The sequence below is a fragment of the Vicia villosa genome, linkage group LG3 (genome assembly GCF_029867415.1).
Source record: "Vicia villosa cultivar HV-30 ecotype Madison, WI linkage group LG3, Vvil1.0, whole genome shotgun sequence".
NCBI classification, from domain to species: Eukaryota; Viridiplantae; Streptophyta; class Magnoliopsida; order Fabales; family Fabaceae; genus Vicia; species Vicia villosa.
In genome coordinates this window covers 18,666,845-18,693,145 of record NC_081182.1, presented here as the reverse complement: position 1 = coordinate 18,693,145, position 26,301 = coordinate 18,666,845, and the positions used below count along the sequence as shown (strand labels likewise).

At 33.4% G+C, this 26,301-nt stretch overlaps 1 long non-coding RNA gene across 1 annotated transcript; it reads right to left on the bottom strand.

The window, feature by feature from the left end:
- Window positions 1-15,319: 15,319 nt before the first annotated feature.
- LOC131655048 (uncharacterized) lies at window positions 15,320-17,482 on the bottom strand. Its single transcript, XR_009299638.1, has 3 exons — window positions 16,455-17,482; window positions 16,273-16,343; window positions 15,320-15,613 (listed from the first exon to the last, which is right to left on the bottom strand). It is a non-coding gene; the product is annotated as an uncharacterized LOC131655048 (long non-coding RNA).
- Between the last annotated feature and the right edge of the window lie 8,819 nt (window positions 17,483-26,301).

Sequence of the window (26,301 nt, the reverse complement as noted above, 5' to 3'; positions counted from 1 at the left end):
AAATTGTTTTAAAGGCTTTTTGAATGGCCTATCACAGTTTTGAATGAGGATGAAAATCCGTAGTTTGATATTGATGTTTTGAAAGGTTTGAAAAGTGTTTTGAGGTTTGGGCGTACAACCCTGATTTTAATTTGTACCATTAATCGCGATGATCAATAGGTTTGATCACCATAATTAACAGATTAATAAAAGTATTGCTAATTATTCTAATCGATTGATTCGATTATCACCGTTAGCAAATTGATGTGTTTTAATTATTTAATTTTATCGTTATCCCTCATAATAAATAGGTTTGATTACAAATAATAACGAACTGATAAAGGAATGCTAATCATCGTAACCAATAGCTTTGGTTAAAACCATTTAGCAAAAATGAGTTTATTTGAATTATATTATTTTAATTTATAGGATTTGATTAATCAAATTAATCGATTATTAATCATCGCGACCAATAAATTTAGTCGAAACGAATAATAATTTAAATCCTAATATTTGGCCAAGGGCCAATGGGATTGAGCGAACCCTAGTGGATGGATAAACCTTTTTAGGGTTTTTGTGATTTATAATGGTTGATTAAAATTAATTAACTCGAATTAATCGAGGAAATAATCGGAGAGATAATCGGGATAATCCTAAATACTAGCCTAATCCTAATTCTAATTAATTCCTAATCCCAATTAGAAGCTCCGAAACCCTTGCAATGGCGGATTTCGATACCTGCGTCTAAAACACAATTAAACTATCCAGACAGAATCACCATGTCAATACAATCACAAATATGTAACTAATTCGTATGCAGGACGTGTGTAAGTGTGCAACCGAGTCCAAGAAAATTTGCTCTTTTCTGAACGTGTGTTCTACGCTTCTGTGCAGGCCGAGTTGAAGAAGATGATTGGGTTAGCCTCTAATAACACCAAGGAATTGATTGGCAATCTTGGAATGGTCCGAATGGAGTCAAATCTTGGTCTGTAATTCCCCTCCTTTCTCTGTCTTTTTTGTTCTTGAACCAGAGTTTATGCGGCCAAAATTCTCCCCCCCCCCCCCTTTACTTCTGATTATCTTCAGTATATATATGGGCCTTAATTAGGTTTAACAAACTTGTACCAAATCCTTTTCAATCGTGCGCTTTGATGATAAAAATTTGATTGGAACTTGATTACAATAAGCCATGAAATCTTTCCTTTTTTTTGCAAAATTTTGATTTTCTCTTAAATTAGGATAACCAACGTTGGACAATATACTAGTTATAAAAATAAATTTAAATTGAAACATCTTAAATTTATTTATTTTTTCTTTTTAATAGCCTAATAACAATGATAAATTAATAGTAATAAAATAATAGTAACACTAATAATCCCTAATGACAATTCTACTAATAATATTAACAATGATTAATTAGTAAAATTAATAATATTAATACTAATAATTAGTAATAATAAAATTAATAATAATAATAATAAAAAACAAATGTTAGTAAAAAACTATAATCCAAAAAAAAAAGATAAGGCCCTTGTAATAATTGGGCCCAAGGTTTGGATCCCAAAACACCTGTTAATTGCACCCCATTTTGTCTCGGGATATTTTATAAGAGAGCGGGTTTGACAATAGGAATGTCAAACCCCATGACTCTTAATTTTGACCCTTCGATGAATTAAAAGATATAGATCTGATCGAGCAAATTTTGGGGTATGACAATGAGATGCAGTGCGTATGTCTGTCTTGAGTTTTTGAAAAATATTAAAACTGGAGATGTAAAATCATGATATTTATAAAAACATGATGTTTGTAAAAAACAGGATATCAACCTAGCATTGGTAGTAAACCTTAAGGAGTCGGGATACCTTTTTGGTGATAGTATGCTTTCGAACTAACCATGCTTCAATTAGGACTTTCAAGGGTTGTAACGTGGCTTGGTTCACAGTTTAAGAAGCAACGGATAAAGGCTCAAAATTTGATTGTACCCACCCCTCTTCGTGATGATCTTCAGCCCTAAGCTCAGTTAATTCAACTTATGCATTCAGGTTCCACTAGACTCTTGGATTTGCACCTTTGATAATGATGATGGTTCACAAACAAAGGGAACTTTTGAGATGGCAGTCACTTCTTCCTTTTGGTAGTCGCAACATTGTGTTGTTCAAGAATTTGTTGACTTCTCTTTTTTCATCTTTTTGAAATCCCTAACTTTTGCCTGAATTGTCTATTTTGAGCTTACAGTCAGCGGGATGCCTTGATTTTTGCCTAAGTCATCTTTTTTGATTCTTGACTTAGCAGGCTTTTCTTTGTATATATGTTTTTTCATTTTTTTTTCTTTTTGAAAGATATTGACTGCTTTGCTTAATGATTGATGAAACATTATTGGCTTTTGATTGACAACTCCAACACTTCTTTGATGTGTGCGGATGAACGCTTGTGATTGAAACCTTTGTTGAAAGGTGTACTGAATGATTCTCTTAAAATAGAATGCACATCCAAATTAACTGAGAACTACCCTGCCCCAGGTTATGATTAAGGGTTTTAATTAGTACAAGAAAGAAACTTCTACTTCTTAGGCTCAAAGGGGTTGACGAGGGATTAACATCCTTATATCTCCACTATTTAGGAATTGAAACAATGCCTGTACATCGTCAGCATAGTCCGTTCGAAAGCATATTGTATAAGGCTGCGGTATCGTTTTCGTCATCCTCCCTCAAGAGGCTTACAGCTTAGTAGGAGTTGAATATCACGAAACACATGCAAAGTAAAGACATAATTTAAAATGAGTGATAGCGAAATGATTTATTCAAGACAAACATATGCAATGCACTGATGATGATTATTAAAACAGATAATGTCTATCATAAGTCGAATGTTTAAACAAACAGAAAAGAAATTGCAAATGAAAGTAAATCTAATGATCTAAAGAGTTCATCCTTCTAGATATTAATCAATCTTGTCGTGACTAGGCATGGGAGCAGTGATCACTATAGGAGTCTTGGGATGGTTGAATTCAATTTCACCAGCATCGATCATGTCTTGAATCTTGTTCCTCAATGTCCAACAATTGTCGGTGTCATGTCCAGGACTATTGGAATGATACGCACACCTCGCGTTGGGATTATAGCGAGGAGAGGAAGTGTTGGGATTCACGGGAGGATCCTTTACAGTAATCAAGTTTGCTTTCATCAGATATTGTAATGCCTGAGCCAGTGACATATTGATCTTTGTGAATTGACGCTTAGGTGTCTCTGACTTGTTTTGACGACCTTTTTGAGGTGCCGGTGTGGAGATCACAACTGCCCCAACAGATTGGTCATGGTTACTCCTTTTCTGACCATACACATCATTTGAATCTGAATTCCCATTGAAATGCTTCTTTGTAACACCTAAGGATGTAGCAGCTTAAATCTTACCACTTCGGATGCCGTTCTCGACACGTTCCCCAGTCAGTATAAGTTCAGTGAATCCAGATGATGAACTTCCCAGCAAATGACTATAGAAAGGACCAGTCAGCATGCTCATAAACATATCAACCAGCTCTCTGTCAGCCAAAGGAGGTTGAACTCTTCCAGCCAAGTCTCTCCACTTCTGAGCATACTCCTTGAAACTTTCCTTCGGCCCCATAGACATACTTTGTAGTTGCACGTGGGTCGACACAAGGTCAGCATTGTATTGGTATTGCACATAGAAAGCAGTTGCCAAATCTTCGCATGTATGGATGTTGGCACCCTCCAGTTGATAGTACCATTCGAGTTGTGTTCCAGATAAGCTTTCTTGAATAAAATGGATCCAGAGCTTCTTATCAGCAGTATGAGGCTGAATCTTTCTCACATAAGACCTCAAGTGTAATTTAGGACAAGAGACTCCGTCATATTTAGCAAAAGTCGGAATCTTGAACTTCGGAGGGATGATAACTCCAGAGATGAGTCCAAGTTCTTCAAAATCCAGCCCAGGTACCTTCTGGATCTCCATGGCTTTCATACATTCTTCAAGCAGCTTGTATTTGTCGTCTCGATGTTCATTATCATGGTAATGGTCCTCTTCTTCTTCAGAGAGCTTGGCAGAATCATGGTTACTTTTTGCATCAGTTTTGATGCTAGCATCATCATCTTGTTCATCGTCGTCACTGTCTTCAGAAACTTCAGCTTCCCTGAGTTGTAAGATCGGCCTAAGCCTTTTCCCCAGAGTCTTCTTTCCTTTCTTCTTCTTTTTAGTCAGCATGGTTTTCAGCTCTTCCTGCCCCTTGGACAAATTCAGAATCAAGGCTTGGAATTCAGCATTTTGAGCTTGGAGATCTTTAACTGATTGCTCGAGATTCATGATGCTGAAATAAACAGCGAGGACGGATGAGAGATCGATTGTAAGAAACCTGTTATGCGATGTTATGAATGCAAATGCAATGTTTTTCAAGGATCTTTAGGAGTTTAGTTAGCAACATTAGAAATTAAACCGGTTGCAACTTCGTCTAAAGAATCTTGGCTTTCGTCCTTGAACGTCATTCTTTGAGTATCAAGCTCACCATATCGAGTGGGTCATCGCCTCTGATTCAGGATACTTCTGCATTTGAAGGTATATGGCTAGAGGAAGATAAATCCTCATGCCCCTTGATAGGTACTGAGCCTTTTAATTGGAAGGTATGTGGCCAGAGGAAAATAAATCCTCTTGCCCCTAGATAAGAGTTCAGTCCTTGATAAGAGTACCTGAAATTGTGCGCCCTAAATCCCTAAGATCCTTGAAAGGGTTAGTTAATATGATATGTTATGATGTTATGACGTCATGATGTTATGCGAATGCAATGCGTCAGGCAAAACATAAGGTAATAAGGACAAACAAGTCCTACAAGGAAATCCTTCAAAGAAGCCAAAGGGTTAGTAACACACACAAGCAAGTCACACAAGTGTCCTTAGGTTTAGGGGCTTGCATAAAGTTCATAGGTAAGTACCCTCCCCACTGAAGTTTAGTTGGTTCAACCTGTCCTAGAATAGTAACCGAGTTCTATGGTGCTCATATCCCTGATCTTTCTCGCAGGCATTGTCTCAAAATGGCACTCGATCGGCCAGCCAAAAGCATCCCTAGAGTCCAATCTCAATGAGTGTAGCATCGAGTATCAACCGGCTTCAGTCAGGAATCCAAAGCCAGCTATCTCGCTACTTCCTATAGGCCAAATTCAAGTTCAACTAGGGTTCTAAGGGTGAATTAGTGCTTATGACACCACGCGGTAGCCAAATGTCTCCTCGATCATATTCAAGGGCCATCAGGACAAACCAAAGCGTCACACTAACGGTGGCCACCAGTTCAACCATAACGATACATGTCGTACAGCCTCCCTGGTCTAATGCCACATACCTGAGGTACACTAGATCCCGGTGTAGGATCTTTCACACAACAGAGTACCCAAAAACGGCTTTTAAAGATAAAGCAAACAAGTCAAACAAATTTAAAGTGATCCTAGCTCTAAGGTAACCCCTCTTTTATTCGAAAGCATCCCCAGCAGAGTCGCCAGTTCTGTAATACGGTGAACTAACTTTTATCCGAAATGTCGCGGTTAAGCAAGAGTCGCCACCGACTTTTATTTTATCCAATTATAGAAAGGCTAAAAGAACAGAAAAAGACCTTTTGAAAAGATTTTGAGTTCGGGGGGTAAGTTATACAAAGGGAAGGTGTAAGGCACCCTTTGCATCCATGGTTATCCATAGGCTCTTAATTGCTTAGCTCACTTGTTTGTTTGAATTTGTTTGAAAAGATTTTGAATAAGAAAAGATTTCGAAGAAGAACTTTAGCTTGTAAATAAGCGTGGTCTTTTTGAATTTGATTTTGAAAAGAAGTGGGAAAATATTTTGATTTGAATTTGAAATTGAAATAAGAGCAAGCAATTAATAGCAACTACCCTAAGTTTTAAAATTCGTTCTTTTAGCTTTTCAGGCGAAAGGGTCTATCCATACCATGAGAGGGCAGGAAGCCTTTCAATTGGATGTTTAAGGGTCACCGAGAATAATCGTTCGCCATAAGACTGTCCCTTGCCATAAAGAGGGTAGGTAGTCTAAGGGAAGGATATAATAGTCATTAATCTTTTTAGGCATCATGCGAGGATACCTTAGCAATTGAGACAATCATCTTTTACCGAGGCAACTTCGAGGGACTAGATGATTTTCAATCTCTTTTTAGGCAACCTTACTTTAGGTATCCTCGGAATCGAGGGACTTTGACTATTTAGTATACTTAGAGGCAACATGCAACAGATAATAAGGCAACAAGGCAACGAGAGGAATTACCCTAAAGTTGTGTGGGTGCAACAATCACGTGATTAACATTCAGATAATTTTATCTAATAATTAGTGATCTAATTCATTTTCAAGGCTTGCACTCCCTAAGATTACTAACCACGCAGTTCTAAAATTGCAGAAATTAAAGGCGGAAAGATAAAAGTCCTACGCTATTACAATAAACACCTGCAGGGAAGGGGGAATAAAAACAGAAAATAAGAGGGAACAATAATTAGTTTTAAACATCCTTGAATGCCTTGATCTTCCTCGAACTCTGAAACTAAAAATTAAAAAAAAGAAAATTAAAATGGTTAGTGTATTACAGATTCAATGGCTATTGAGACAAACCCTATTAAAAGGCAGAATAAAATAAAAATAAAATGATATTTAAACAAGAGAAATTAGAAAACTTAGCTTTTTGATCTGGTAGCGCGTGGCTGAAGGATCTTGGTTAACCCTGAAAAATGAAGAAGAGAAAGGTAGAAAACTTTTTGTGGCAAATACAAGGCATTGATAATAAATAAAAGAGATTCTGAAAAAGGCAAAGGTTTTGAAAACATTCAGGGTAAACCCTGATTTTTAGGGAATGAAGGTTTTATGAGAAACTCGACACACTAAGTTAATCTGATTTTTAGGGAATGAAGGTTTTATGAGAAACTCGACACACTAAGTTAATGGACAACACCTACCAAAGGCAAAGGTTGATGATAAAACCTAAAACTAATAAGTATTATTAAAACCTAAAATAATTAGCCTAATATTAATTAATTAAAATTATTAAACCTAAAATTATTAGCTTAAAATTAATTAACCTAATTTCTAAATTAAAGTTAACTAATTAAAGAAAATAATTCTAATTACTAATTATTTTAACCTAATTAACTAATTAATTAATTTAAGAAGAGAGATTAAATTAGTTATTATGCTGATCCTAATTAATCATTAAAAAACTCTAATTATTAGTTAATTAGCCTAATTATTGAATGAAAAATAAAACTAAAAAAACAGAACATAAAAAAAAAGCTGAAAAAGAGAGAAAAAAAAGGAAAGAAGAAACCTGGGGCGTTGGATCTAGTGGGGTCAGATGCTGAGTGTCCATTGTGGAGACGCATCCCAGACACCCTCGGATTTGAGCGTGCAAGCATCCTATGGTTGGCGCTGAAGGTGTATCGTGAGGTGCGTGGAGAGAGCCATACTGGATCCGCGAATAAACAATTGCTTAAAAATAATTAACGCTACCTGGGTTCGAACCCAGGACTTGGAGGTGGCCAAATGCTTCTGGTTCCATTGAGCTGCGTATGTTAATTCAAATAAGATACAACTTGAATAAAATATAAGGAATAAAACGCACTAAGGCTATTTTCTTTAAGCAAAAGTCAAAGTGGGTACCTAGTTATTGGAGAGAGCCAATGAAACGAGGAGAGAGGGATTGGTTTTGTTGACCAACCAATCAACACGTTGCGCGTGGGAGAGAGAGGGACGGAAACGCTGACCGTCCAACCAGAAGCGAACACGCATGTGGTCAATGAGTCCACCATCCCAGTCATCATCTTCTTCCTTCTAACTTGCGGAAATAGCTGCGGAATCCTCCATGGATTTTCCTGCGGATTTTTCCGCAGGTGCTAACGTTTTCCATGGCTGCTATGTGAGACCTGCGAAAACACGCCAAACAACAAGAAGCAAACACCCATATCACCTAAATCGGGCCTTGCGAACACAATGATGATATTAGTTTTCATTAAAAACGCCTGCAAGTACAAGAACGAAGGTGCATAACCTTCATGCCCTAGCCATGGTAAGCTTTGGTTTGGGCCTCAAAATTCATGGAGGATGGTTCTATTCTCCCCTAAAACACTCCATATACTCAAACAAAATGGTTAAATCACGTTAAAGCATGTTAGTTTATGAAATACGAAAAAACAAAATATGCATGAGTATGGAGATTTTGGTACCCGAGTCTGCAACATGTTTACATATTATAAAACCTGCAAGATTACTCTATGATACCTTAGGAGTTGGATGAAGCAATCTTTTGGCTTTAGAAGTGGCTGGAATACGAGCTTTTGATTTGCACCTCTTCTTGGATTTTTTGGCAAACTTTGAAACTCTTCTTCTTCACCTAATTTTCGTTCTCCCTTGATGTGTGAATGCTATCTTATATATATGAGTGAGACTAGGGTTGGAAATAAGGGCTTGAATCATGAGATTGGTGAGAGAAAATATTTGAAGAAATTTGATTGAAAAATCACCATAAAACCTTCCATAATTGACTCAATCTTCCTTTAATCAAAATATTATATTTACTTGAGCCCCAAGAGTAGTTTTTATGATTGAGAAAATCGAATCACTCATTAATATGAATTTATGTTATTTTTCTTTGATTTATATTGAATAAAAATAAAAAATAAATAAAATAAAAATTCAATTTCTTCATCAACGAAATTCCCATGATTTCTAAATACTTCTTGGGTTCTTATATGATCCAAAACAAAGTCCTATAATTTAATTCATTATTTTTGGTGTTTTACCTAATTTATTTTGCATTTAAATGAATAAAATTCAAATAAATAAAATTAAAAAATGCCAAAGATATGAGATTGGCCTTATAGTTCCTTATTTGGGTCATATGTATGTTTGAAGTCCAAAACCTAAGCCCATTAGTTCAAAAACACAAAATTATTCAATTATGGTTTCATGCACTTCTTGAAATTTGACCAACTTTTGAGCCTCATATCTCCTTCAATTTTTGTGGTATGAACATGTTCTGGGACTTTTTAGAAAGCTTAAAGAGTCCTCTAAAAGCTCCTTTTGGTTTCATCTCAATTGAGTCTACCATGTTCAAGTTATGAGCTTTGAGAAAAAAATGCCTTTTGGCGATCTTTTAGAAGGACCTGTAATGTATTAGCTCATATCTCTCAAATGGTGCATTTCTGGCCTTGGCTTGTGAGAGACAAAATTGTAGAGAATTCAATTTCCTTCAAATTGAGCTTTGAATGGAAAATTTCTGAGGTCCCATGTGAAAGTTATGGCTGGTCAAAGTTGGGTTGACTTTCTCCTTAAAAACCCTAATTTAGAAACTCTTGACTTTGTTGATTTCTGATCTTTTCTTGATGAACCACAATCAATTCTTGATCAAATGGTGAATAATACTTCAAAATAAGGATGTTGAAAAAAAGATCAGGAGTTTTGACTGTACTTTGACCACAGTTGACTTTTAGGTCAAACTAGTCGACTGTTGACCATTTGAACTTTTGACTGAGCAATCCTATGAATCAGAGCTTACAACTTGGCATGAGGATCCTTTGGGGCGTATGAGAGACCAAGGGTTCCATTTGAGGTCTTGTAACTTGATTTTGTCTTTGCAGAGATCAAAACCCTAGTTTGAGGGTTGTTGTTTAGGAGAGCGTACAATCAGTCAAGTCTTGAGCTTCTGAGTTTGAGTAAAGATGTGGTGGGAAAATTTTGGGGTATGACACCATGTAAATTTTGTTCAATTCTGAAAACTTTCTTTTTTTGGCGCTTATTTTGATTTCACCGATTTCGATTCCGATTTACTTGTACATGCATGGTTTGACTTCCATTTGACTTGTATAGATTGTTAACTTATTAATAGTGTACTAATGTGCTTTAGTTTGTTTGATACAAGTTCAATGGCTAGTAATCAAGAAAACTCACAAGATAGAGATGCTCCACCTGATACATCATCAAAAGAAGTTGCACGAGGCATCACCATTATGAAGGGAATCATTCGACATAGAGACCAAGGATTAATATATAATTTGGAATAGAATTCTGATAACCAACCAATTGGTCCTAATTCAGCAAAGTTGACAAGCTATAATGGTACACTTGTTCGTATGCATATTCCAGTCTCCGTAGCTAAATGGAATATGAAAAGCGAAGAGTTGGACGAGAAAAAAGACGCGATTTGGGACGAGCTTAAGGTATTATATATGGTTGTTGTTATTATCTTGACGATAATTTGTTTAAATTACTTATACTAACACACTCCATGCGTATGTTTTTTTGCAGAGGTCTTTTAACATACCAGATGAGCGTAAACGCTACATACTTGGTTTGGCCGGAAAAAGATATAGAGGGTGGAAAGCTTTTTTAACAAACACATATCTTAAGGATAAAGATGGAAACTTTCTTGAAGAGGCACCGGGACGGCCAAAAAAATATGAGCTATTCATTGATGAAGAAGATTGGGCTAAGTTTTTAGAGCAAAGAGATGAAGCTTTTCGAAAAAGGAGTGCCACAAATAGTGCGAGAGCATCACAACCCGCGTATCCATACAAAAAAGGGCATTTGGGATATGCACGCTTAGAGGAAAAAATTGTAAATAAATAGAAATGCGTTTTAATTAATTGTCTAAATGTATTTTATTTGAAGATTTTATCATTTGTGTCAATGTATAGTTAGAGGAGACGAAAAGTGAGGAAACCTCACTTCCAGTACATGTGTTGTGGAAGGAAGCTCGTGTGGGCAAGAATCAAACTGTCGATCCCGATGTTCAAAGAGTTTATGCTGAATGTGTAAGTATAACATTGTGTCTTTAATTAAATCAAATGTTTTTTAATATATAATTGATTTTTTTATCTCCACTAATAATTATTGAAATGTAAATGAATTACAGGAGACCATGTCGTAATCGGTATCCACCGGTGAGGACCGGGATGATAGGAGCGTACTTAGTAGAGCACTAAATGCTCCTGAGTATCCTGGTCGGGTGAGGGGTAAAGGTCATGGTGTGACTCCAAACTCTTTTTACAAGCATTCTAGGAGAAGAAATCCTACCAATGAAGAAGTGTTGCAAAAATTGCAGGAATTACAAGCACAAGTCTCTGAATTGCAAAGAGATAAAGAGATATATATGAGAGAAAAGTGCAATACTTCATCGGTGAAAGAAACTAGTGATAAAGTTAATATCAACTGTCAAAGAAAATTTCCCGAGGTAATTATAAATTTTTTTCCTTACAAATTGTTATATTTTATTAATGATAACGACTCTATATTTACTATTGGTTTAGGGCATTTCATCTTGCCAACTATACTTATCGTCACCGAATTATCGCCTAGTTGGCAAGGGAAAAGTGCACAACACTTTGGGAGATTTACTTCACCATAGGCCGCTCCCGGATGGACACCTGAAAGTATCAGTTGATGTTGTATTAGATCATGATGCGGTGCTACCGGTACCTGACATGGTCTCAGAGACAACATTGTTGCGAGATGCAATAGGGTCATTTGTTGCATGGCCCTCGGAGCTCACTATCATTGGTGATGAGGTATATTGAAAACCATTATGAATCATTTAGTTTTCGAATGTCAATTCTGCACCGTTACGTTAATTATTTTTTACATTTTAATTTTAGACTGCTCCTACAAAACCCGCAATTAAGGGTAAAGGGATTTTACAGGAGGAGGAGTCTGTTGCATCACTAAAAGAGGTACATTTAAAGTGTTAATATATAATCTAAATATAAAACTACATGATTTTATATTTTACCTAACTTATATGATTTTTAGGCATCTGCTCGGGGGTCACAACAAGTGACGCAGCAAGTTCGTAGCGTACCACCCAAGGGTCCTCCGAAGCCAGCGGCAAAAAAGGTGGTGCTTTTGTGCCTCGATACCGGACGACGCTCGGAACACTTGTTGATATGTCCGATTTGAAGGATGGTGCTTTCCGTGAAATCAATATGGATGAAGGTATCTTTGGTATTGAATTCATGTGAAATATTGCACTAGATGACTTGGAAGAGATTTTTACGCATGAACAACTAGGCGTCGGTAATATGCACTCATACATCCGGTAATATTCACTCATCCGATATATTATTTAATTAGTCGAACAATTTATTTACACATTTCAATGAAAATAATCTAATGTTTATTATGTTTTTATTTAAGGTTGTTGTATGACAAAGTGTTGCGCGGGACTGCATTGTCAAACAAATTCCGTTTCGTGTCTTCTGCCCATTGCAGCGGAATGTCAATTGCTACGGAACCAGAATCAGTTAGACAACGCTTAGTCGATAGATTCTTGTCCACCAGCAATACAGAAAGTCCGATTCTTTGGGCGTATAATACCCGACCAGTAGGGTTAGTTTCTCATTCTTGGTTCATCTAATCTTTGTTTCTTTTGCGTAGCAAAACTTTCATATAAACTATTGTTTTAATTTATAGAGTACACTGGTTGTTGCTTGCTATCAACCCTATAAGAGAAGTGGTATATCTTCTGAATTCGATAGATGGTGAGTGGACCAATTATTCGGCTATGAAGTCAATGATTGATACGTAAGTGGGATCGTTCTAAATATTCGTGTATATTTATATATTTAATTATTTGTGAGATTGATCTAAACATATGCTTTTATATTTTTGTTAGATCAATACAAGTGTTTCGAAGTCAAAGAGACGCACAGGTATCCCGGACTAAATCAAACAACATTACTTGGATCAAAGTGGAGGTACATTAATTTTCACAATTTTGCTTATAATATTTATGCTACTTGATAAAACAAGACAACTATAAAATCTTATTTGTTTTTCTATGTAGTGTCCGATACAGCGAAACAGTTCAGATTGTGGATACTATGTTTTGAGGTTTATGAAAGAAATCATTCAAACGAATCAATTAGAGATTCCAATCACGGTATGGATTTATAACTTAAGATAATTTCTTATAATTTATTACATTTAACTAAATCATTCATATTATGTTTTTGTTATGTAATACTTTGATGACTTCTATGCTGCTTCTTACACGAGACTTAAGTTGGAAAAAATCAAAGAAGAATTGTGTCAATTTTATATTCAGCAACTATTCATATACGTATGAATACATTATTGTGTGAACAATTTTATGAATACATTATTTTGATAATGACTTTGTGTTTGAGTTTCTTTGGTGGATGTTGGTTTATGTTTGTTTTTGTTGTTGTCGAGCCTTTAATTGACCGTGTTGTTCTGTTCATACTTTACAGGACCAGGCCGGGAAACGATCAAACTTTTGAAGTATAATATTATAGTACTCTAGGTGGTTACTAACTTTGTTCATACTGTTGCCAATATTTGAAGTATAACATTGTTGATGTTACTGATTTAGTTAATTTGTTTGACATGAGTTAGTTACATGTGAATTGAACTATAACTAGTACTTAGACCCGTGCGAGGCACGGGTTAAATATTTTCTAAGTAAAAAAATATTTTAAAAACACTTATAAATTAGAAATTTTACTTATAATAAAATATTATTGTATAGATAAAATGTAATTGTTATTAATAGTATATATAAAAAAAGAAGTTAATTTAGCTAAATTTTGTTTTTTATAAATTATAAAATTATTTGGGCATTTCTAATTTATTAATAATTTGTGTAAGTTTTAAAAAAAAATTTAACTCGTTAAATAAAAAATACCACAAAACACATATAAAATCATTTAGTTTATTAATAATTTAATCATATAAAAATTACGCAAGGTAAATTATATTATAATTTTAAAAAAATAATTAAAAATATATTGATATAAATAATTTTGATATGAGTTGCATTTGTAATTTAAAATATAAGTTAATTATTTTGATCTTTTATAATATTATATAACTGATTAAAATAAATTTAGATCAAAATAATAAATACAAAAGTGCGAGCACTGGTTAAAATTTATATAAGTAAATAATATATTTTAGAACTAATTATAATTTATAAATAAAGTTGTAATTACAAATTTACAAATAATTTATGTAAATAAAATATTTTACATCCTAAAAAGAATAAATGAAAACAAACTTTTCACTATTTATTGTCAGGTATTATTTTTCAACTTCTTATTTTTACCATCGGTGTCATATTAAAAGAACTTATAATTTCATTTTTTATTTATTTATTCTAACTCAATTAAAATATGTCAAATAATATATAAAATAGTTTACATCATCAACAAATTATTCTTTTAAATGAAAATGATTTACAAATTAAGCAAAATAAATTTTATAAATCTTACTTATTCATTAAAATTTTAATATAAAACTAATTTTTAAAAATTTAATATAATTGATATATCAGAAACAATTATTTTGATTTGTCTTATTAATTTAAACATTCAACATATCCTCAATTTTTCAAACAAAATCATTTGAAAAAATTTCATTCAATTAAGTTGAATCTTTATTTTCTATCAATTCTTCTAAAATTTATTACTTCTAAAATTCAACATATTTTCAAATATTTGGTTATAAAATCATATATAATAATGATTTAAATAAAACAATTTAAAAGAATATTTTACAAACAAAATCAATAATTTTATTTTAGAAGCACGGGAAAGAATGACTTAAATGAATACTCGTTTGAGGCACTGGAAAAAATTTCTTATTCTAAAAAAAGAAGATATTTTATAACTAACAATTTACATGAATTTCAAAAAAAACATTAACAAAGGCTTTATATCTAATTATTGGACATAAATTGACAAAATAAATTCAAAAATAAAAGAAGCTTAGAATGAAAAAAAAAATCATATTTTGATTTTCACACAAACACAACAAAACATCAATTTAATTTAGTTTAATTTAGTGATTGTTGTCATATAATAAGATATAAAGTGACAAAATAAATTGAAAAAAATGAGAAATTTCTACGAGACATTCAAAACAAAATTTATAGAGAAAGAAAACTTTATGAGTGATGAAAACATATTCTTTTAACCAATTCAAGAGTTTTATGTTTTGAAACATAACTTTCAATCAAATATGATGCCAATAAAATATATTTAAGCTACTAACTCTTTTAATATTACACATATGCATTAGGAACTTCATTTTCTGGCTTTCTATAAAATGGTGGACAATCTTCAATCATCTAGAGTAACAAAAAAAACAATTATGTTCTGGTCAATATTTTTCCAGCATCTCCAAGAATAACAATAACCCACTAATGATTGTCAACCTGTATATTCCTATTCTATATATCTACATTTAAAGTGGGCTTAAAACTATCCATAAATAAAATTATCATAACACAAGATTGTTTAGAAAATAATAATTACAGTTAAGAAACAATTGATCCAAGTTTGTTTTTAAAGAAAAATAACATAACAGCTACAAAATTGAATCTACTCTTAAAGTGAAGTAGAATGAAAACAATGAGAAATTAGAGACTCATCTCTTTGATTTCCTAACAGACAGTGCGTGTTTCGTATCACGGATTTGCCACCATAGTTTTGTATAAGATACACTCTATAATTTTTGCAAAATCACAGTAGCTTGCTGCTATTCCGTCAAATTCGCCACAAATCCAATCATGCAGAGTCTTAGTATCAATCACATCACACCTTCATCCCATATCATTTCTTTCCGAAGAGGTTCTAGTTGATAGAGGGACAGTGAGACTTAGAAAACTACTTAAATATTCACGCCTACAACTTCACAAAATTTTCTAAAGAATATTGATCTTTATAAGGACCAAAATTGAGCACATAAGTTCATTCCTGGAACAACAGAAGCAAATTTTAATAATTCTAGGATACCTCTAATGATTTAAAAATGGCCACATAAGTTTCATCTCCTATTTAGGCGTTCTTGTTCTAACTTGTCAGGAAAGCTGCACATTTTTACTAACAGTTGTAAAAATACAAACGATTGTTGAGCCACAAGTATTCATATGTGCTTTTTCTGTTATTTAGTGTTATACTTAACTATGATGATGCAATGTTATGAATAACTTTATTAAAATTATTCAAACATTGAGAGTGAACAAATTATGTTAAGTGCAGAAGTTGTGCATATTCTAAGAAAAGATTTATTGTAATTTTCAACTTGTCCATTCTTAATGTCTTATAAACATATTGAGAAACGAATTGAAGTAAATTCTGATTCATACTTTTTAAAAGGCAGAGAAACTATTTATTAGCTATTGTTGTTTTACGGATTTGAAAAATTTGAGACTGAAAAAATTACCAGGGCGGAACATCTTTTACAAAACAAAAATACACTAAATAAAAGGTCTTCTTATAGTAAAACTAACTTGTCATCAGTTTCCTGAGAGGTAAATCGATCAATATTCGTCACTGTGGTGAGCTTCGGGTGAGTTCCTGTCTGAAAAAAAGGCAAATTAAAAAGACAAAAAATAAATCAAAAAGATTGTAAATAACACAGAAATGACAGTAATATTATAATAAGAAGCAAGAAAAAAAGAAAAAAAGGGACCTCAATTGCATATTGTTCTGCAGGTAATCCAAAAAGCATCCCACTCCATTGGATGCAAGCTAGCTAGAGTATCCGTGACAGTGTATCCAAGCGGATGTCCAACATGTAAACCAGCTCCACCACAACAACAAAAAAGCACAAATCATAATCTAAATTTCATTGTAATTCTCAATATGAATCGAAAAATAGAATAATCGAAGTAACTACAATTCAAAACCTAAGGTAAGGGAACATATCAAGAATGTAATATTTAGGTTTTGACATATTGATATCATCATCGGGGGTTCTGAAAGTGCTGTGTTGCTCCCAAACCGCTGCCACTTGGGTTCAATTTCATGGAAAGGATAAGCTCTAGGAAGAGAGATTAAGAAAGAACAACAAAATCAGAAAGATCTAACCCATTTCTGCAGATCTCAACGAACGACCGGACCGTTCAACATCAACAACGTGAATCATCAGTTTAAAAAAACGCAAGCAACATCATCATCAATCCTCAAAAACACAAGCAACATCATCATCAATTCCCAAATTGTGAATCATCTACCGCCGCCACAGTTAGCGAATCGGAAGGAGAGAAGATGAAACGAAGGTTGAGATCGCCGGAGAAGATGAAGAGAGCCACCACCGCTCTTGAGCTTGAGAGAAGGAGGACAGAAGGATGAGCCGCCGTTGTGATTTGATCGGAGAAAACGGCGGAGGGTGAGGTTTTTATAGCGCCGTCGGAGTTTCAATGGTTAGGGGTTTGTTGGAGAATGAATTGTGATGCTCTCAATATTTATAGACTATAAAAATACACTGGAAATAGCTTCCCAATTGATGTCAGATGTAGTGAATCGATTCACCGAAGCATTTGAAAACATAAAAAGTTTGATGAATCAGAAATTGGAAAAGAGAAAGCATTAATTTACGGAAGACACGAGGATGATTGGAAGTGGAAGGGATGGATTTAGTTGTTTATGTCTTCAAGAACACATGTTTCAAGCGTGCATATTTTCTTTTTGAGTGATGATTATTTGCTTGGAGAAGGTGAATCAACACAGCAATATTTTCAATACAAAAGTCAATAATTAAGATAAAGTAATTTAATAGTAACAAATAATTATTAATTAATAATTATTTTAATAAGATTGATATAAATGGAAACATTTCCTATAATAGAAATAACAAAAATAGAATACTCTTTAAAATAATGACACTTGGCAAACTTGCCAAAGTTCTCATCTTGCTTTTTTATTATGAATGATGATGTATATATATAATTTTGGATATTATAATGGTATTATATATATTAGTGTATATATATATATATATATATATATATATATATATATATATATATATATATATATATATATATATATTGTCCTACCTATGGTTGAAAATATATCACAGGTCGAAAATATATTACAGGTCGAAAATATTACAGGTTGAAAATATATTACAGGTCGAAAATATTACAGGTTGAAAATAAATTTAAATTACAGGTCGAACTGGGAAGCTTAAATTACAGGTTGCACTTTAAAATACCTCATTTAGCAACGACGACGCTTTTAAAAAACGCTCTTAAAGAGCCACCTACTAAAGCGCTTTATTACTAAAAGCGTTGCGTAAGATAAAAAAAAAGCATAAAAAATAAAAAAAACGCAACATACGAAAGCGCTTTTGGAAAAGCGCTCTTCTAGGGGGGGCTACCAGAGCGCTTTTCTGGAAAAAGCGCTCTTATAGGGGGGATACTAGAGCGCTTTTGGAGTTTCAAAAGCGCTGTCGTTACCTACGGCAGCGCTTTAAAAGCCCAAAAAAAGCGCTTTTAAAGCCCTTTTCCGTAGTAGTGATATTTGATCCGAGAAGCACTTAAAATTAATCAAACTTTACTGTCTGCATTGGATCATGAGATACATCTCCAGATGCTTTACGTAGATGTATCTCCGAAATAATCTAAAGCTTAACAAATAAAGGTTCGTCCAGAGATGCATCTCCAAAATAATCTAATTTTTAACAAAAGGTGCGTCTGGTGATACATCTTTGAAAACTGAGGGTCATTTTTTAAATTACATAAGGTGCTTTTTCAGGTACATATGGTGTGTTAAGAAATTCCCTAATTGAATATGGACAAAGGGTATAATGAAGTAAAATGGATTTGGAAAATGTATCCAATCAAATTAATATTTATAATGACCCACTAAAACGGAAAAGGATAATCATGTCATAAGTGGGGAAAATGTGAAAGTTTATGCTACAAGTGAAGGATTAGATTGCTAGAAGTGAAGGATTAGATTGAAATGCTGGATTAGATGAAAGACTATATTTAAATGGTGGATTAGATAAGGATTTGATTAAAATTATAAATCAGATGAAGGACTAGATTCTAATGTTTGATTCGATGAAAGACTTAACAGGATTGCTGGATTAGAAGATGTCGTATTCTTGAAATATCCTATACTAACGAAGGCTCAATTTTGACGAAGGTTCTGTATGCAAAGATATGTGTTCCTTTGCATGGTTAAATCTCTTGGTAATCACGATGAGTATTTTCAAATAAGGAATGATGCAGTGGGTAGAATACCACTTTCACCATTGTAGAAGCACACTGCCGTTTTTATATAATATCATATGGATCTCCAGCTGGCAGTATGGATAACTATGTTGGCATCGGTGAAAACACATCATTGGAGTGCTTCAAAAAGTTTCTAACGTGCGTATGCATAATTTTCTATGCTCAGTACATAAGAAGGTCCTGCAATGAATACATTGCACGTTTACTACGAATTTTTTAGGCACACGACTTTTCAAGAATGTTGGGTTCAATTGATTTTTATGTATTGGAAATGGAAAAATTGTCAAGTTTCATGGAAAAGTCAATTTCCTATATTTGATCATGGTAAACCCATAATCATGCTTAAAGCCAATGTCGGTCATGTGCATGGGCAAACAGTGCTACAACACAGGGCCTCAGTATTTAAAGGGCCTCCAAAATTCAATCCACACTCTAATTAAATAATTATGAAAGTAATATTGTTTTAATGTTATTTTAATGTGTCACGAGCTAAGCCCTTCAATTTCTGCAACAATAAAAACTAACGTACCAATTAGTGAAGGTAGTTGGGATTTTAATACTTTTGAGTTATCGTAGAGAAACAAATTAATAATTCTATTACTTAAGAAAACTTCTTATATTAATTATACGTATTTTTTTATTTCAAAAGTATTACATATTTTATTAAGTATAAATCTTATAAGTCAAAAGTGCAAATCGTTTAAGAATAAATTCTAATGTGTATAATTAGAGGTGTTCAAATTTAAATAGATCCAATAAAAAAAATTAATTCAAACGAAATTGAATAGAATTTGATTTTTTAAACTAATTATTCAAAATCAAATTAAATCACGATTAATTTTATTTATAGATAAGATGTGTTTTTATTTTGTAATCAATTTAAACTGCGCCACAAATATCTTTATTAAGTCAATTTTTAAAATTCGAACAGGGCCTCCAGATTAATTAGGTCGAACTTACTTAAAGCCGTGACATCTCAAGACTTGTTGGTTTGACATGCACTTTTTGGCCCTTTGGGTTCCAACGACGACATTAATATGTTAAACATCTCAGAAGTCTGCAATGATATTTTGAATAGACAAGCTCATGCAATGAAATACACAGTACATCGAAGTACATATCATATAAGGTACCACCTAGTTGATGATATTTATCTTGAGTGGACAATGTTTGTCTTTACCATCTAAATGTCGTTGGAGAAAAGAGAAGTGTGTCCGTCCAACAACAAGAGTTAGTACAAAAGGATATTGAACGAGCATTAAGAGTGCTTCGAGCCCAATTCACAATTGTGTGTGGCCTGACACGTTCTTGGCATGTGAACCCATTAAAACACATAATATTAGCATGCATCATATTACATAACATGATTGTTGAAGATGAGCGAGATGCATATGCCAATAATTTTGATTACGATCACATAGATAATGATTTATCCATAAGTAGAGTATCTATCGATTCTGATTCCATTTTGACAATATTGTTTGAAAGGATATCACATGTTCATCAAAGGCAAAATCATCGCCAACTTCAAATAAACTTTGTGAAGCATATTTGAGAGTGGTTTAGTCAATAGAATAATGAAAGTTAATTTTTTTCTTATTTTGCATTTCAGTTAAAATGTAAATTGTTACTTATCGTTACGTATTTTTATGTATTATAATGAATATGTAGTTTTTATATATTATTGTTGTGCATTTTATATATTTTAATTTAGGGTTATGCTAACATGTGCCCTAAGGGCACATGTTAAGATACTATAATTAAAAATACTTAAAAGTAATTAAATACAATAAAGTCATATTTAAAGTTTCGATAGATTGAATGCACGCGTTCCAAGAAAATATTTCTATAAATATCTTATTATCTTGTGCCCTTGGGGCACATGTTAGCTTTTCCCTTTAATTTATTATATTCTATATTTATTATTATTTACAATTTATTTTGACGAACTTCATTAAAAAAATTGTTTATAAATTTAATAATTAATATTTTTATGTATGTTAATGAAAATAGTTAAAGTAATATTAATTTTGAATCAAAAGTAATTAAAAAAAAATTGTGTGTCGATTTTGACTTCTTAGAACCATTATTAAACTAAATATTTCATGGATTAACTATAGATCACTCAAATCCTACAAGTCCATTTAACCCCATTAAAAATAATCTAGTATATGTTTTGATTGACGGTTGATAAAATAATTTAGTGTATATTTTTATTGATGGTGGATAAAATTGATTATGATAGAATTGAGTTTGGTAGAATTATTTTTATCATAATTAAATTATGTTTGAATACATTTATGTAAAAATTAGTTGAACAATTTTTTTAGCGAATTTACAGCTAAAAAATTACAAACTTTAACTTCATTCAAAAATCAAAAATCAAACCAAACATGCTATTAGATTATCCACTTAATCACTCGATTATAAATGCTACAAGTGGAGATTTCAAAAAAATGTTATAAGTGGTTGATATATTATAAAGTTGCCACCTTAACATCATTTTGCACACATCAGTGTAGCGGGGAAAATTTGAGATCAAAGCCATTAGATTGATTTGGCTCATAATTTCAATAAAAGTTGCCACCACGCTTTATTATTTCCAAAGGAAATGGGAAAAGAGCGAAATAAACCCAAAAAAGAAGTTTTTAAAACAAAAACAACAAAAAGAGATCTTAGGTACGAGTGTTGATTATACAAGGGAAATGTTTTAAGCACCCCTTATATCTGTGGTACTTCACAAGAACTTTTTTGAAAATCTGTGTTTATTAAAGAAAGATATTGTGTGCAAAGAAAGGATTTGTTTTGATTAAAATAAGCTCGGCAAGACATTACATCATAGGCCTACATACCTCCTCGGTGTAATGGAGAAGTCAGAGCTAATGTAGTTCCACATAAAAGAGAAAAGGTTTTTAAAAAGGAATAAACACTTTATCATCATAGGAGAGAATACTCAGCCATTGATCTTAAATATGAGAACAAATGTCTCATTTGCATCACAAATGAAAGAAGGGATCCAACTTAGATAAAATTAACAAGTATGCCACTAGCTCTCTCAAGTGGAAAAGGTTCCATCATATCAATCAATATAAAGATCGTGGGGTATCACAACTCACCACAACAATCAATCGTGTCTAAACTTTTAAAGAAAAGCCACTAAGGGCAAAATGTATTTTTAAAGAAATATTTTTAAAAGAGTTTGCAAACATAAGAATGTTTTGGAAAAAGGGAGGAGATTTTGAAAATCTAAGAAGGGGGAAGAAGATGAAGGGACTATCATAGAGCATAAAATAAAAGCTAAGGAAAAGAATGATCTAACCAAATAAGAAGCCAACATTTGACATTAAGAGTCAATGTAGATTTCTCATCCTTTGGACTACCAACATTAAACCAACATAATACCAATTGGGGATCCAGATGAACTTGATTATCTTTAACACAACTTGCACTAAGCCTTTATAATGTATCATAAGCTCTTGACAAAAATCGGGCAGAGTAACGGCTGTGTACAGATGAATTCTTTATCACAATGCCTTGGGATTAACCATCAAGGACTTTAAAAGAAACACATGCATACACAAAGAGAAAACAACCCAACGCCTTGGAGTAAACCCCAAGGACTTCCAGACAAAATAACAGTAATATAACAAGGTCCAGAGGTGTCAAGGTAACAAGGATCCTAATGGTAAGTCCAAGAGGTTCAGATCTCAAAAGTGGTCAGGATAGTAATCAATAGTCCACAAAGAGTCTTTTAAGGATTTTTATTGTTCAAGTTAGTTATTAGTGTTTTAAGCACAAAAGTAAAATATGGTCCAAATGGACAAAAGAAAAATGGCGGAAACATAAACATACGTCCAAGTGGACAAAGGAAAAAAGGCATGAACGTAAAGATGATGAATGATAAATGAGAGAATAAAAGCATAAAGTGGAAAATAAAATAAATGACAATATAATAAAAAGCATAAAAATAAAGTTAATGGTTATTGTCAATTGTTAATTTTTGTAGATCAATGGTGAGTGAGTGATGATCTCGGGTTAAAATTCAATGAAAGCTCATCAGAAGATTGATAGAATCAAAGCAACTACACGATAAACTTTCAAAAGTCTTAAACCAACCGCATACAATCTCTGCCATTTTTGATCTTTTTTCGATTCGGGACAAGAAATGTAGCGCTATGTTAAGCAATCGCCAAGTAACTTATATAGAAGTCACCCTACAACGAGGCCGGTCAATAACGATTTGTGTGCTAATGCATGCGAGAGAAACAATATGTAGGTCGTTTTCCGAAAGCGATGCCGCACGAAAAGAAAAGAGGTAACTATCTAATCTTCATCAAGAACTCAAAATAATTCCAATGATATCGAAGATTTTCATCGTCCAAAATGAAAGAGAAGAAAAAGATGGAATTACATTAAAGGTTCCTTCCATCTTCAAGTTCAATCACTTAATATTGTGGATTAGGATTTTCACCCATCAACACTCTAAGTCCATTGAATTTGAAGAGGAATTAGATCTCTAAACTTGTAATTCAAAGTAAACATCAAAAGAAGGGAGTAGGAGAAGAGGAAGTATCAAAAACAAGTTAAAAGAGGCAAAAAACTGCAAATGCTGTCAGGAAACTGGCTTCCCAAAACAGGGAAACAGGTTTCCTGTACACGTTTTGTTCAAAATCTGGCATAAACCAGTTAGGGAAATCGATATCCCCAAACATAGTAAACGATTTCTTGCACGAAATTTTTCAGAAAATCAGCATTTTAAGAGAAAAAACTTTGCTCAAACATAACATCAAACACCTTATGATCTTGATTGTGATTGAGCATACCATCAAATCACCAGCAAATAGGACAAAAGTAATACCAAAGGTGTAGCACACATAATCAACAAAGAATCACGTCTTGAAGGATGGAAGTGGAACAAAAAATTACCAATTGAAATCAACTTCTTCAAGAACAAACACCAACAAGCCTTGATCTACCAAAAACGGATGAAGAAAAAGTGTTTGGATGAAGGTTTAGCTCAAAGATTAGTAAGATTCAATGTGAATCTCCCTAACTTTTTTGGTGTAAGAAGAGCTTTGAGTGATTTGGGGAAAGGATGAGAAGAGAATTTGCAAGAGTGATTTTGGCTCTCCAAAGCTTGTGTAATGAATGAGAGGAGACCTCTATTTATAGAATTGGAAGTGGGGGTAGTGGCAAATTGGTAATTGTCCCTTGGAGATTAATTTGAATTTAATTGGTAAAAATGAGATTAAAGTGGGTTTATGAAGGAAATTAATTATAGTAATGATTTGGAATATTGGTGATGATAAAGAATAATCAAAGAGATGGGATTGGTGCCAAAATGATGTCATGTTACCTTTTTTTTTTTCTTTCAAAATTCGTCCATGGAAACCGATTTTCCCTATATGGGTAAATCGTTTCCCCAACCAATTTTCAAAAAAAAAAAACCTTTTGAATTGCTTTGGCTCTGAATCAATCTTTACCTGTAAAACAAACAAAAATGCACATTTTTGATTTTGGTTAATACAACATATACAAGCTAAACAACTATAGGGGCTTGATGGTTCCCCTCAGAGATGAAGTGAGCATAACACCAAAGATAAACCTTCAAGAGTGTGATTTTGACCAATAATTAGAATGGATAATCTTAGGGTCAAAAATTGGAGTACGACAATCTGCATCATAACATCATGGTGAGTTTTTTTGTTTAACATAGTTAAACATAAATTAACTCAAAAAATGATATCAATGTGTAGGTTTAGATACATCATACTACATGTGCGTGCGCGTATGTACAAGAGATATAAATTTATTTAAAGTTGTGGAAAGGGAGCAAGTGGTTGAGGCATATAACTTTAGTTGGGGAATTGCAAAAAAATGATTTTATTTAAAGAGTTTTAAAAAATTCAAACCGGCTTTTAAATTTGATTAACTCAATTGCTTGAAATTTTGTTAGGGTAAAGGTGGTGATTAGCTTCTCATTTCATAGGCCAATGCCTTATATACACAAGTACAATAGGATGCAATAGCTAAATCACAGAGGCCCAGTCAATTGGCCTTTAAGCCCAACAAACCCTCCCTTAAGTTGAATATCACAACAGATATCAACTAAAACAACAAACAAGAAAAAGAACATACAGCAGTAAGTAAAATTACATAAGAGAACTAATATCACACATTCCAAGTCCCTCCCTTAATCTGCAGAATGTTTCCAGCTTTAGAGCCTTGGTCATGATGTCTGCAAGTTGCTCTTCAGATTTGCAATGCTTCAGTTCTACAATTTCATCCCTGCTTAATTCTCTAAGGAAGTGGTATCTCACATCAATGTGTTTAGACCTCCCATGCATGACTGGATTCTTTGATAACTTTATGGATGAACTATTGTCACAGTACACAATCGTGTTCCCAGTTTGTTCTTGCTGCAGTTGCTTCATTATAGCTCTCAACCACACACTTTGACATGCACAAGAAGCAGCTGCCACAAATTCTGCCTCAGTGGTTGACAGAGTAACTATGGGCTGTTTTTTAGAACACCATGATATAGCTCCTGATCCTATAGTAAAGACATAGCCTGATGTGCTTCTCCTATCATCATAATCTCCAGCATAGTCAGAGTCTGTCCATCCTACCAATTTCAAATTTCCATCATCACTGTGCTTGTACAAAATTCCATAACTCATAGTGCCTTTTAAGTATCTCAAAATCCTCTTGATAGCAGCTACATGTAATTCAGTGGGCCTTTCCATGTACCTTGCAGCAAGACATACTGAGAAAGCCATGTCTGGTCTAGTTGCCAATAGATACATCAGACAACCAATCATCTGTTTGTAGTAGGTGGCATCAGTAGGCTTTCCATGTTCATCTTTGATAAGTTTACATCCAGGCACCATTGGGCTGCAAACCTTGTTACAATCAGTCATTCCAAATCTGCTCAGTATCTCAGAGGCATATCTGTGTTGATGAATGAAGATTCCTTGTTGGGTCTGATTCACTTCAACCCCCAAGAAATACTTCATTTTGCCTAAGTCAGTCATGGCAAATTTCTCCTTCATAGATTCCTTGAATTGTTTCATCATTTGTTCATTGTTTCCAGTGTAGATTAAGTCATCTACATATAGGCTAACAATTAGAATCTTGTTTTTTCCTTCACACTTAACAAACAGTGTGTGTTCATGAGAACACTTCATGAATTTTTCAATGATAAAATAAGACTCTATCTTGCTGTACCAAGCCCTAGGGGCTTGTTTTAATCCATATAATGCCTTCTTGAGCTTGTACACTTGATTCCTGTTC